The sequence below is a fragment of the Anastrepha ludens genome, chromosome 5 (genome assembly GCF_028408465.1).
Source record: "Anastrepha ludens isolate Willacy chromosome 5, idAnaLude1.1, whole genome shotgun sequence".
Lineage (NCBI taxonomy): Eukaryota > Metazoa > Arthropoda > Insecta > Diptera > Tephritidae > Anastrepha > Anastrepha ludens.
In genome coordinates this window covers 102,609,393-102,622,090 of record NC_071501.1, presented here as the reverse complement: position 1 = coordinate 102,622,090, position 12,698 = coordinate 102,609,393, and positions in this window count along the sequence as shown.

Here is a 12,698-nt window from a genome sequence, read left to right as displayed (position 1 = left end):
AGGTTTTAGAAAGCAACTAAAATATGACAGAGAAGTGTGATTTGTTTAGCTACATATAAATATAATTTTTATTGAAGAGAACGCAGTTATGCCAGTAATTTAATTCATAGGATGGAAGTTTAGCACTTTAATTTAGTAATAACTGTTAATTGATTTCGCGAGACGGAAAAGTTGGAGCACAAATCAATTAATCTTTGATAAATAAATGTTTGTCTCAAAAATAACTTATTCGTTGCTCAAGTCATACATATTATTCAAAATGCTTGGTTTTTACGTTGCTTAATAAAAGTGATTCTAAAGATTTTTTTTCATTGATCAAAACTGTTGTTCACAATTTTTTGACCCATCCTAATAACCAACTGTCCGTGGAGATGTAGCGTTAGAAATATCGAACAGTGGCACCATGAATGCCTTGTCTAATCTATAATTTCATTTTTTTTTAAATTTAGTGTTTTATTTGTTAGCATATAAACTGTTTGAAATTTTGATATTCGAAGCACCAAATTCCAAAAGCAAAATGCATGTAAAAGTTTTTACTTTAGTGTCACCTCTCTCTTAGGCTTAGCCCGACCTTGGCTTGGTCCAAACACATGCATTTAAAATGGAGGTTAACAATTTTACTTCAAATTCGAATTGTTCACGATCCCCTTTTTATTCTGATTGGGCGTAAAAGGCAATTACAAACTCGATTACATAAATTTTCCGAGTCGCTCCAAAATAGTATAATAAATTTACATCTCTGTTAAAATGTAAAGAAAACAACGCTCTATTTGTATAAACTATTAAGCCAAGCCTTCATAATTTTTGTTGGAAGACTAGATTGTTATTGAGGTCTACTTCTAAATTTCACAATAATGCAGCGCCATCTGCATCACTTTAGCAAAGACACACGCCTTCCTTTATTCGTATAAGCCATTCGTTACGCTAATATAAACGTAACGTTATATATGAGAATGTCATTGCACTTAAAGAATACAATAAACTCATTTAAAACGCGACAAGCGCTAAATGTCCGATAAGCAGTTAACGCTACACCAGAGCAGCTTGATACGAAACGAACAAACCCATTGGAAAATTCAAATCGGAACGACAAAATAGCCGACGTTGACAGTCAAGTGCGCCGACGTCGGAGATGTTGGAGACCGAACCCAATACACAAGTGATACAAACACTAGGCATACGTCGATGTCGATGCTGACGGCGACAGCAACAGCAACATTAAACGCGAACGCCGCGAAACCACTTGTCAAAGTTTGCACTTTACAGAAAAATTCTCCAAGTCAAAATTGGAGCTCAATGTGAACGGATGTGGATGAACGGCGAATTGCGTGAAATAAATTTTACTCCAACTCATGTGTGTACAATAACCAAATTGAAAATTGAAGAAAAAACAAAAACGACTATCGAATGAAACAAAAATAAAAAAAAAAATACGAGCAAAGTTTGCAACTACGCAACAGCTAAATTATTTGGGGGAAAATTAAAAGTTCAATGCGATTTGAAATACGTCAAATATTGACAACAACAAAGTTCTTAATTGAAATAAAAAATTTCAAACTAGAAATAAATTTTGTATAAATTTGTACATCGAATGCAATAACCGAACAAAAAAATTGAAAAATTTATAACAAAATTTAAGTGTGATTCCACAAAATTGCCAAATTAAATGAGTGTAAAAAGTGGGGAATTTAGTAACTTTAAAGTGCAAAAACAAGTGTGGAGCCAAACGTTGGAGATACACGTAAACATCGGCCAACAACAACAACAATACCACAGTGTATAAGCACAACAACGAACGAAGCACCGACAATAACGCGCGGCCCCAAAAAAGCGGCGGTTTGGTGAAGAAGAAGCAGCGGCAGAGTAGCAGGTAAGCAATTGAATGAGTTTCAGGGGAGGCAAATTCTTATATCAATTAGCTTAAAATATTGCAATTAAATACATAAATTGCATTAAAATATTCGCTACCCCGTCTTGTTGGGTAGAGCGAACGTACTTCTTAGATGAAAATAGGCAAGGTGCGGGTCGGAAAGTATGATAATCAGATTTGAAAGGGGAGTCAGCAGTGAAGGGCCACGTGTGCTACGCAACCAAGAAAACGTTACGTGAGCGAATGGAGCAAAATGCAAGTGAATGAATGGGGAGAGAGAGTGAGAGAGAGAGCGAGAGCATCTGTGTTTGTGTAAGTGCTTTTTACTTCGCGAGAACGTCGACACGAGCTGAACAAGAAGAAGAAGTGTAGATAATGGAATAGAATTGATTGAAAAAATACCAGCGGCAGCAGCAAATACCGCCGCAGCGCCGTCATATGGATGGAATTTGCCGCAACTGCGCCGCCGATACTGTTTGGCTGCGTTTTTAATTTTTTGCTTTTGTGAACTGTGACTTTTTTGTGACTGTATTGTTTTGGAATGAAAAGGGGCTGGTATTCACATACAATTAATTGCCAATCATTATTATCAGAGTCGTTAAACATTCTTCAATTATCGTAGGCATTGAAAGCGGTTATTCATTTTAAAAGTGATAAAAGATTCTCAGCTTTTTGGGATTCGAGGTGTTAGGCTATAAATTAGAAAAGCTCCACGAATACCACTAACTTCATTACCTTCTAACTAGCTGGCCCTGGAGCGCCCGTAGACTAAAGCCATCTTTGCGATAAATTACTTCAAACCCATATTAAAAGGAAGCTATGCATAAGTAGTGTCCACAACGATTTTAATTTTATGTTTGACGTTATTTTTAATCAAAATTAAAAGAAATACTTATAAATTAATCGCTTTCATAACTTTAAAAAAATAGAGCAAAACAAACGGTGAAAATACAAGGAAGCTTGAAAATAAGATCGCTCGTCTTCGTTTTGGCAAAGGATAACGGTCCAGGGTTAAGTACATAATTTTGGCTATTTTCATATTTGAGTTACACGAGTAGTCTCCTCTCCTGTAAATGTAATATGTAGCTAGTTGCGTTTTTGTTTATGATTCCATTCGCTTAGCAAATCTTTGCAGCCTCATGTGGCTCATCAAACGGTAAATTGAAAGCGTAAATAGCTAATTGCATAATTAATTTTCCCATAAAAGTTTCACTTTGAATGAATGAATGAAAATGAAATTTGCACTTCGACTTCATCGGCCTTTGGTGCCCTTACTCATCGTAGTAGCTCATCCAAACCCAGTTTCCTGAATAAATCAAAGATAGAGCTGGGTAGGGCTGAGCGTACATATGGTATATGCCTTTCTTCCTGCCTCATCCGGCGTTACATTCAAGATGAAGATGTGCTCGAGTCTCCGGGGACTGGTTGTAGAAACGACAGGCATCAGTCGACGGGTTCAGTGCGAGCTCAGCTATCGGTTTACCGCATCTTCGCTCTGTGGCAGTTGCGGAGGCTTTTCTCTTCCTGTCTACCCTATAGCGGTATTGGGACTGCTGAGCCGCCGAAGCTGTTGACCAGGCACATTCTTGGGCCGTTGCTCCACAAGTTGGCGAGCTGCATGTAGGCATTTTGCCCTCTTTTAGATAGCGTAGGTGCCTTTTCACTTCCGCGTCACTCAACCCAGTTCTGGGATCATCCAACACGTCAGGATGTCCGGACGATGGGAGGGTTTGGGCGTTTGCCCCTCCTTCCCTGGATTCAGAGTGCAGGTGGGGCTTATGGCTCCTGCTCGCAGAGGATGACATCCGATTTCGCTGCTTGGATACTTTTACTAGGATTACACGGATCGGTTACTAGCCAGACCAGTATCAGAAGCCAATTATGTTGATTGCCTGGCAGTAACGGTGACGGTGATCGCTGGTGTGAACTGGTAGATTGGTAACTAGCTCGACTCCTAATAGCAGTTTTTACTCTGTGAAGATTTCATCGTTTTCCCACTTTGGATGCTGAGTCTGTGGTGACGAGCCCACTCGTTCCCGAAGTAGGTACATGGTAGAGGGTTGATCATCCTCGCGGTCGTGTTCCTCGAAGAGTGACACCTCCGATTACGAGAGCCCCGCGAGCTGGTTTTCACCCTGATTCCTCAAACTGCCCTTATTATCGTTATTGTTGTTATTATTATTTATTTGTTTTTGTTTTATTCGTATTCGTCTTGTTCGTACGACTGCCTGCTTGACGAGACAAGCTTTGGAAAACGCATTCGGTCTGCGGTAAGGCCACAATTATTCCTCAATTCGGACGGGTGTTGAGGAGGCGACGTTATAATACAGCCAATTTAACCTCCTGGCTTCAAATCATCCAATGGTCACGGTGGCGCATGACACACGGGGCTACACTTTACAAATGGGTTCACGTTATCTGCAAGGCTCAATAAAAATGGAAAAGGTCCCTTCAGCTATAACGCTAAAAACAAGTAGTAAAATATAAAAAAAAAAATTAAATCCCAAAAAATGGTTATTATTTATTTTCTCTCCAAAAAAGTTGCAACCTTAAATTTCGCCTTCCAGATGAATGAAATAATTATAGCATATCACTTCTAGCTTTATTTATTAGGATATCTCAATAATAACGTTATCAGCGGTATGTATTAATACAATTTTGATGAAGTTCATTATTCACTAACGTTTTTAAGCTTTTAAATTTTCATGGCATCAATCCCTCATTTGTTTGAATTTCCTCTTTGGAGAAAAGTTAACTAATTGAAAAACTGAGTACCATATAAATCACTTAGTAAATCTACCGGTAAATGAAAATCAGCTTTACATGTACATTTGCCGCTCATCTTCACATATTTTTTAAATGCAGAAGCAAAAACAAAATTCCAAGTTATGTGGGAAATTTTAACTACAGCGCATTAGAGGCACCTCAATTTGACCTTCAAAACAAAAATGGGTAAATACTGTCAAAAGTCACCCACCGTGTGTCACATTTTCAAATCACGTTGTGTGGTTACATGAATGAGCCAACGGCAACACGACTGCCTCTACATTTTGTATGCCCAAAGGAACACAGGAGCACCACAAAATATACTAAATAACCGGTAACTGTAAAATTTTAACGTGCTGCACATACTTTTGTATGTACAATGTGTGTGTATTGTGTTTTTGGATGATATGCGTGGGTGATGTGTTTTGTTACCACTTCACACGCCACTTGGAGGCGCGCATTACGTTGTTGGTGCAACATTTTTTCTTTTTTTTTTTTTGTTTGGTTAATAGAAACAAAAAAAATGTATGTACAAAAAACCAAGTATATTTTGGAAGGATGTGTCGTAGTGCGACGTCCAGCAATATGAGTGATCGAAAATAATATCCATAAACATAATAGCTTGGCCGCCCGAGCCATGCAATTTGACACTAATAACTTTTGAAGGCATGGAACTACTTTTAGAATATTGAAAAATTTTAATTTTTAAAAACCTTATACATTCAATTATTTTTTGTAGAAAAATTCCATAAAATTGTTACAAGGGCTCACTTCAAGAACAGGAATATGTTTGTATACAATTTTTGTTAAGCTGCCGTAGCGCCGTTCATTTCCAAGTGCATACAGTGCTGTTAAAAATAATAGCAAAGTATTTAATCCACACCACTGTAAAAATTTAAACAAAAATCAACTGGTACAGGGTGAACTTATTAAAATGTTCATATTTTTGGTTGTAGTTGTAACCGCATAAAACATTATTTAAAAATTACTGAATTACTGAAGACTATCGTTAACCAGATTAAAATTTGGGTTGGTCCGAAAATTTAAAACCGACTATCGGGGAGGGAAATAGAGTAACTGAGGAAATGAGAAACTGTGACATTGCCCGCTCGGGACACCGAGTTTCATACTATGCGATCATATATTTAGTTGGATAGTGGATTGTGGATCATTTGATTGGCATGTTCTCCTTCTTCATAAGTTTATGCTTGGGAAATTGGGTTTTTTTATATGAAAAATGTGAATCTCTCAGATTAACTGGGAAGGAAAGCGAGAGAAGGTTCATCATTCCGAAGCTATTTTTGTTATTTATTTATTTATTTAACTTACGCCGGGTATAACTCGCTTTTGCCTAAGCCTAAATAATACTTCATTGCTTATTGGTTTTACCATAAATGTACTTAATGACAACACATAAACAAGCACTAGCCTAGCGTATAGGTGTATGTATTTTAAGACCATTTTTTTGACCGCAAAAATTAACTTTTTTTAAATTGGAAATTGACAATACATGGCTGCATAATTTGATGCGTAACTACCACTCGATAGTGCCCGGGTGCAAAACTCGTAGTGGCCACCAACCACCAAAATTATGGAAAATGTTTTCTTTTAAAAGCAGTCGCCCCTTGGCACGTAAGGAGATACCTCCATGTGTATTTCTGCCATGAAAAAAGCTCCTCTCAAAAACCCCTCTGCCGATTGTAGGCGACATGAAACTGTATAGTATACCCCTCCATTTGGGAAAAATATCAAGACGCACACCACAAATTGGAGGAGGAGCTCGGCCAAACAATCAACAAAGGTTGCAAGCGCCAATTATTTATATTACATATACATATATGAGTATATTTGATAATACATAAACGTGTGAACTTAATACTTTTAAATCAAATATTCAGATTTCTCCTTATTGATTGGCACGACTTACCGACTTTGTTGTCATAACGCATACTTTTGACCCTGCAATTACACGGGCATGAAGAGAGACCTAAAAGTTGTTGGTTTTGTTTGCTGAAAAAGGAATTTGATTCCAATGTGTGTTGTTTAAATGGGCGGAGGTCGATATTATAGATAAAAAGATATGCATGGAGATCTGACGTGTATATGAGTAGTATAATAAATATTGGAGTGCACTATTGAGTGCCGAGCGTGTTTTAGAGTTTCTTGTTGGGTCTGCTCTTTGGCGCTTAATGGGTGCGATAATAAGCACACAACAACAACTACATACGCATAACCTACATGCAAGTTGCTGATGTTGTGAAAGAAAAGATTTTGAAATATATTCGTATATGTCGATGCATACATATGTATGTACATAAAGTATAAAATTAAATTTTTATGTTTGCAAAGATAAGGCAAGAGCAAAAACAGTCATAACCAGAACATGTCGAGTGAACTGCGTTAAATGAGTAAACATAAATAACATTGTCAGCGCCAGAATTTCTTGTACGAATACCCTGATGAAATGTAATCAGCCACGCACTACATACTTCTTCGTATGTCAAATTGCTTATTCAGAAAATGCAAGCCATATGAGTTATCTAAGAGGCGTCCAACAACACATGTCAATGCGAGATTGGTAAGAGTGACGCATTCGCTGGAGTTTTGAAGAATTTAATGGTGAACATATGCGTGTGTGTATGAAATATACGCTGGATATGTAAATAAGAGACTATTGATGAATCTAAAGATTTTCAGCGACACATTTGAAAATAAATATTACCAATTCTTTCCGAATTTGTTTTCGTTTAGTCGAAAGTGCCTTGGCTCCATTGAATTCCTCTGACAGCGATTGTGATATCATTCGATGTGGCGATATTTCATTCATTATTCTCAGTTTTGGAATAGTACCTGAATTCATGGGCATAGGATCAACATGTGCTTCCAAGCTAACCTGCTCTACTGATTGAATAGTGAAAAACATGTAGTTGGCGTGCGAATAGATATAAACTTGGAGTGCCGGAAGTTTTCACTAAGGTTCCTTCTGGTGATATTTGAGGACATGCATTGTATGGGGCTATAAGTTCCCGAAACCATTATTTTTGTTGTTGTTATTTTTCAGATAAGACATGAAGGACTACGACTTAACTCAAGAAAAAAAAAAAATAGTTATTGCCGCTATATATCCAAATCACATCGATTTAAAAATCTCTAATTTTTTTAAGAGCGCTCGTTTATTTCGTTCATAAGGTTCGATGTGAATTGGGTGCCACAGGCGGCGAAGCAAAGCTTTTTTCAAAATGCAAAATACTCAAGGAACGTTCCAACACTGTCCGATCTGCAGAGTTTATTCAACAAGTGCAAGCGATCATTGACGAGGACGCTTCAATACCAATGAGGGCTCTTGCAAGGGAGCTTACTGTTTTTGAGGTTCTTATCCGTCGAGTTGTTTATGCAAATATTTGGCTTAATTCCTACGTTATGCGCAGAAGACAGTTTATGTCAGTCACGTACGAGAACACAGAGTTATCCGATCAAAACGCCTTATAAACAAAATGCAACTCCATGAAGCGCCTGAGATGATTTTGTTTTTTTCTAACGAAACAAATTTTGGAACAACCGCAGAACGTTCCCACGGCAGTCGGATCTACGTTACCACAACGTGGTACGTGAATTACTGCGTATGGGGCGTAGTTGAGTGTGAAACCAATAAGCATCCTCATAACACCATTTCTCCTCTTAAGGCTGCAATTTCAGGACCCGGATCGAAGAAGTTATTGCAGTTAATGGAAATTTTATTGAATGATTTTATAGATATACATATAATGAACTAATGCTGTGTAAAAAATTTGTGAAGTTTCATTAAATTCATTTATTTATTAAGTTCAAATTAAAAGCTTATAAGTTTTACTCCCCAAGTTGGCCGTTGTCTTCAAATACCGTACGCACCCTGTATATAAAATAATCCACTGGTACTGTTTGTTCAACTTGGCAAAAATTGCTTAAAGCTTGAGTTAAACCTAACTGATGTAGGCAGAAAATTTAAAAATATAAATTAAATTGCTCACCTAAGGTAAGGCGAAATAAAAAAAATTCTTTGCCAAAATTTGTATGCAAATTCATTCTAAACAAAACTCCGTGAAAATACCCCGAATAGTGGAAAAAAATACCTTAATCTCTTCGATCTGACCGCATTTTAAGTGCACGCGAACTTCCTGCTGCCTACAAAATCGACCAATCAACCAACCAATGAATAGACTTGATGAACAGCTTGTCTGTTAGCCTGTTAGCCGACCAAGGCTTATCGCTTTCCATGCTTTAACTCTGTTTCGTGCAAGCTGATGAACATTTTTGTGCTTTGTTTCTGTTTCTGCTTTCGCTTACGTCTGCAGGATATTTTCAAGTGGCAAGAAAAACAATTGCAGGCACTTCAATAATAACGGCACACAACAAAACAACACCCAACAGCCACCACCAGTGACAATAATAACAATAATAATGAGGAATAAAACGCAAAACAAGTGCAAGGAAAGAACAAACACAATAACAATAACAAAAGGGTAGTGAAAAATACATGAAAATAAAATATGCGCTGGCACAGCAGTAAAAAAAGTAGAAGCACAAAACCCCAACTTAAACGCTGTTGGGAACAAAAACAATATCGGACACATTGACAATAACATACAAACTTGCATACTTAAGACTTGCGTATGCGAACATAACGAAATTATTACGCTAAAACACCCAAAGCACAGGGTGCTCAAACATTTGTCTCAAGGAAATATGTTTGCAAAAAGAGTCGAAAAACTCGAAACTCCATCATTACTTTTGAATTTGTTGGTGCTTTAACTTGAGTAAGATATATTGACGCTCAGCAAATTATTGCGATCTTTCACAATTGAACCGTGCTTTGCGTATTTTTCTTAAACTATGTGAAGATTAAGTAAAATCGGTATTTTGTATATGGATGCTGATTGGCAGGAAATGTGTTTTTTTAACTTGTTAAATAATTTTTAAAACATTTATATTAAAAATTAGGCTGGCGCGTACACCCCTTTTTTGGTGTTTGATCGAGCTCCTCCTCCTATTGTGGTGTGCGCCTTGATGTTGTTCCCCAAATGGAGGGACTTACAATTTCAAGCCGACTCTGAACGGCAAACATATTTTTTTTATTTTTATGAGGATCTTTTTCATGGCAGAAATACACCCGGAGGTTTGCCAATGACTGCCGAGGGGCGACCACTATTAGAAACAACTTTTTCTTGATTTTGGTGTTCCACCGAGATTAGATTTGATAATTGAAATAGTTTAAAAACAGTTGGCAATCGTACTCAGACATAACTCAGTAGTTATGCTGACTTTAAGATCATTCGATTGATATCCATATTGCAATCTCAAAAAAAAAAATAAAAATAAATGGTTACATTATACTACCAATATTTTCACATATACTCGTAAAACCCCTACCGAATAATTTTTTTTATATTTTGTTTGTTATTCACACATACTTATGTATATCAATATATTGTATTTTAACATTTAAGTTTACTATTTAAGTAGGAAATTTCTGTTGAAAATTATGTGGCAACCCTGTTGAAAAATATTTCGGAACTAAAGGTGGCAAATGTACATATCTTTTATTTGTATAGTTTTGTAATTATATAGTTATATCTATATTTATACTTAACTAACACGTCGCATTCTTATATAAAAACAGGTATTACACCTGTCTAGATAAATTTATAGACGAATACTTTTTATGAATAAAAATTGCATCCAAATCGCTTTTTATTTTACTATTTCATTTGCTCGGCACAATCTTGTGCTTTAAAACGATAAGGGGAATCTTCTCAATTTCAGCAATGAATCTCCCTTACTTAGAACCACTGAATTTTAATGAATAAAACACTAAACGAGTTCCTTCTCAAACCTAAAATTTACTCTGCGCCCCTCTTAATATTATAGAGGGATACCAGATCTCATAAAACTGGGCAAAAATCAAAATAAATTGAGTTTTGTTCATTTGATAAAACTTAAAAAAAAAATCTTGTATTTTTATAATTTTTACTACCCTGTACTTAATCTATTCTTCTCTGTAGCTGCTCACTGTAAGCCATCAGCTTTGTAACTAACAGTCCTCTGTTGTACTTAGTATATGTGCTTGTGTACATATATCAATTTCCAATTTCGCTTTCAAAGCGTCGAACTATCAAGGACTATAATGTGAATGTAGGACAATAATACAATCGTACACAGGCACACAGCGTGGAACATAGTAAACCTTAAGGATATGCAGAGTACTGTGTAGGAAAATCTAAGCTAGTGTTGGGATTTATTATTTATTCGTTGAGTAATAAGTTGTTTGATTGTGATTTCAGCTCACATATATCAGGGTGAAGTCGACTTTAGTAAACGTAGGAGAATAGGTGATCTTCTATATACATAAATATGTAGCCATATTTACCCTTTGTGCGGGGTGCCGATGTCTACCACCAGAGCTAAACGAGAGCGCACGCAAGCTGTAATTTTTTTCTTAAGCTAATTGATTGCGAGCTTATTAGACAATCGCCCGTTTGAAACCAGCGAATTTTCTTGCAGGGATGGTTGAACATCTTTTTATATATGTATGTATGTATATATAATATGTAAGAAAGTGTGATTCGATCTTACTACATGAAAGCGTGAAAGTGTATTTTTGTTGTTTCCACATTGTTTGTGATACACGTATAAGGGAACAGATAGTCATTCACTTAGTCACTTCCTACAAGTTACAATAAATAAAAAAATAAAAGATTTGCTAAACACACACAGTCGGTACTCACAAGCAACTGGTATGTATTTGTAAATAGAACAGAAGGGTGTAAAGTAATTTGCTAGCAACAAATACCAAACGAACAACTTTGTCTTTACACTCTTCCCTCAGCTGTGCTGTCTCTTAAGCAGTGAGAGAAGGAAATTGAACTAATGCGCTACATGGTATGAGTTGTAAATTGTTGTTGATGAGTTGTTTCTATTGTTGTGAACTAAGTTCTATTACACGCATAGGTGCTTATAAGTTGGTGTGGAATTAGAGGAGGGGTCGTTCGAAACTCATTTAGGCAGTGTTATAGAAAAAAAAAGTATGTAAAGCATGTAGTGAGGACATTGATGAAGAAATAAATAATTTCTCTTTTGTGGAATAAATGGGTTTCCCCAAAAACACAAACGGATTTAAAATTAAATATAGCATGGTATAAGTATAAAACTGTAGGTCTCTACGTTTGTGGAGCAACTGCAAACGCAAACCACAAATTAGAGGAGTAGCTCGGCTAACAGTAGCTCCAAACAGGTGTATGTACCAATTATATTTATACATATACATATACATATACATGTGTACATATGTATGTAGTTGAGTTCAGTGCTCATTCAAGTTAAATATTATACAGGTATCCCTCGTATAACGCGATAGTTACGTTCCAGAAGAATTGCGCGTTATGTAATTCCGCGTTATCTAAAACATAGTTTTCATATAAATTTGGGGGTTATGTTCCAATAGGTTTTTTTTTTTAATAAAATACATACAAAATAACAGATGCACATCTATTTCAACTCAATACTAAAGTTCAGACTTTATAATATAATACAATTGAAAACACAAAACAAAAAATTTAAAATCAAACTAAAACAAATTAAAGGTTTATTAAAAACTTTATTGTTATTCTTCAAACTTCATATGGTAATTAATCTGTTTCACTGTCTTCAAAGATCTTTGCACGTGGGCGTTTTGGGGGAGCAATAGCTTCATCAGAAGATATTTCTTCAACATAGTTTTCGCTATTGGATAAGAAACTAGTTGTGGGACCTTGTGGTTCTTCTACTGGTTTTATAATTGCAAAATCTGTTATCAGTTTTTGGTGGGTGGTTTTTTTAAGCTCCTTTTCAATTTCGTAATAAGGTGCTAGATTAATATCTATTCTATCTATCTAAGGCAAAAAAGGGTAATTCTCGGTTTACATTAAAAATACATTACATATTATAAATATGTGGTACGCAAATTAGTGTTACCAGATTTTATAATTATGTATTTTCCCCTTCGCATTATATAAGCCTAAATTTCGCGTTGTACTGAAACCTAATTTTT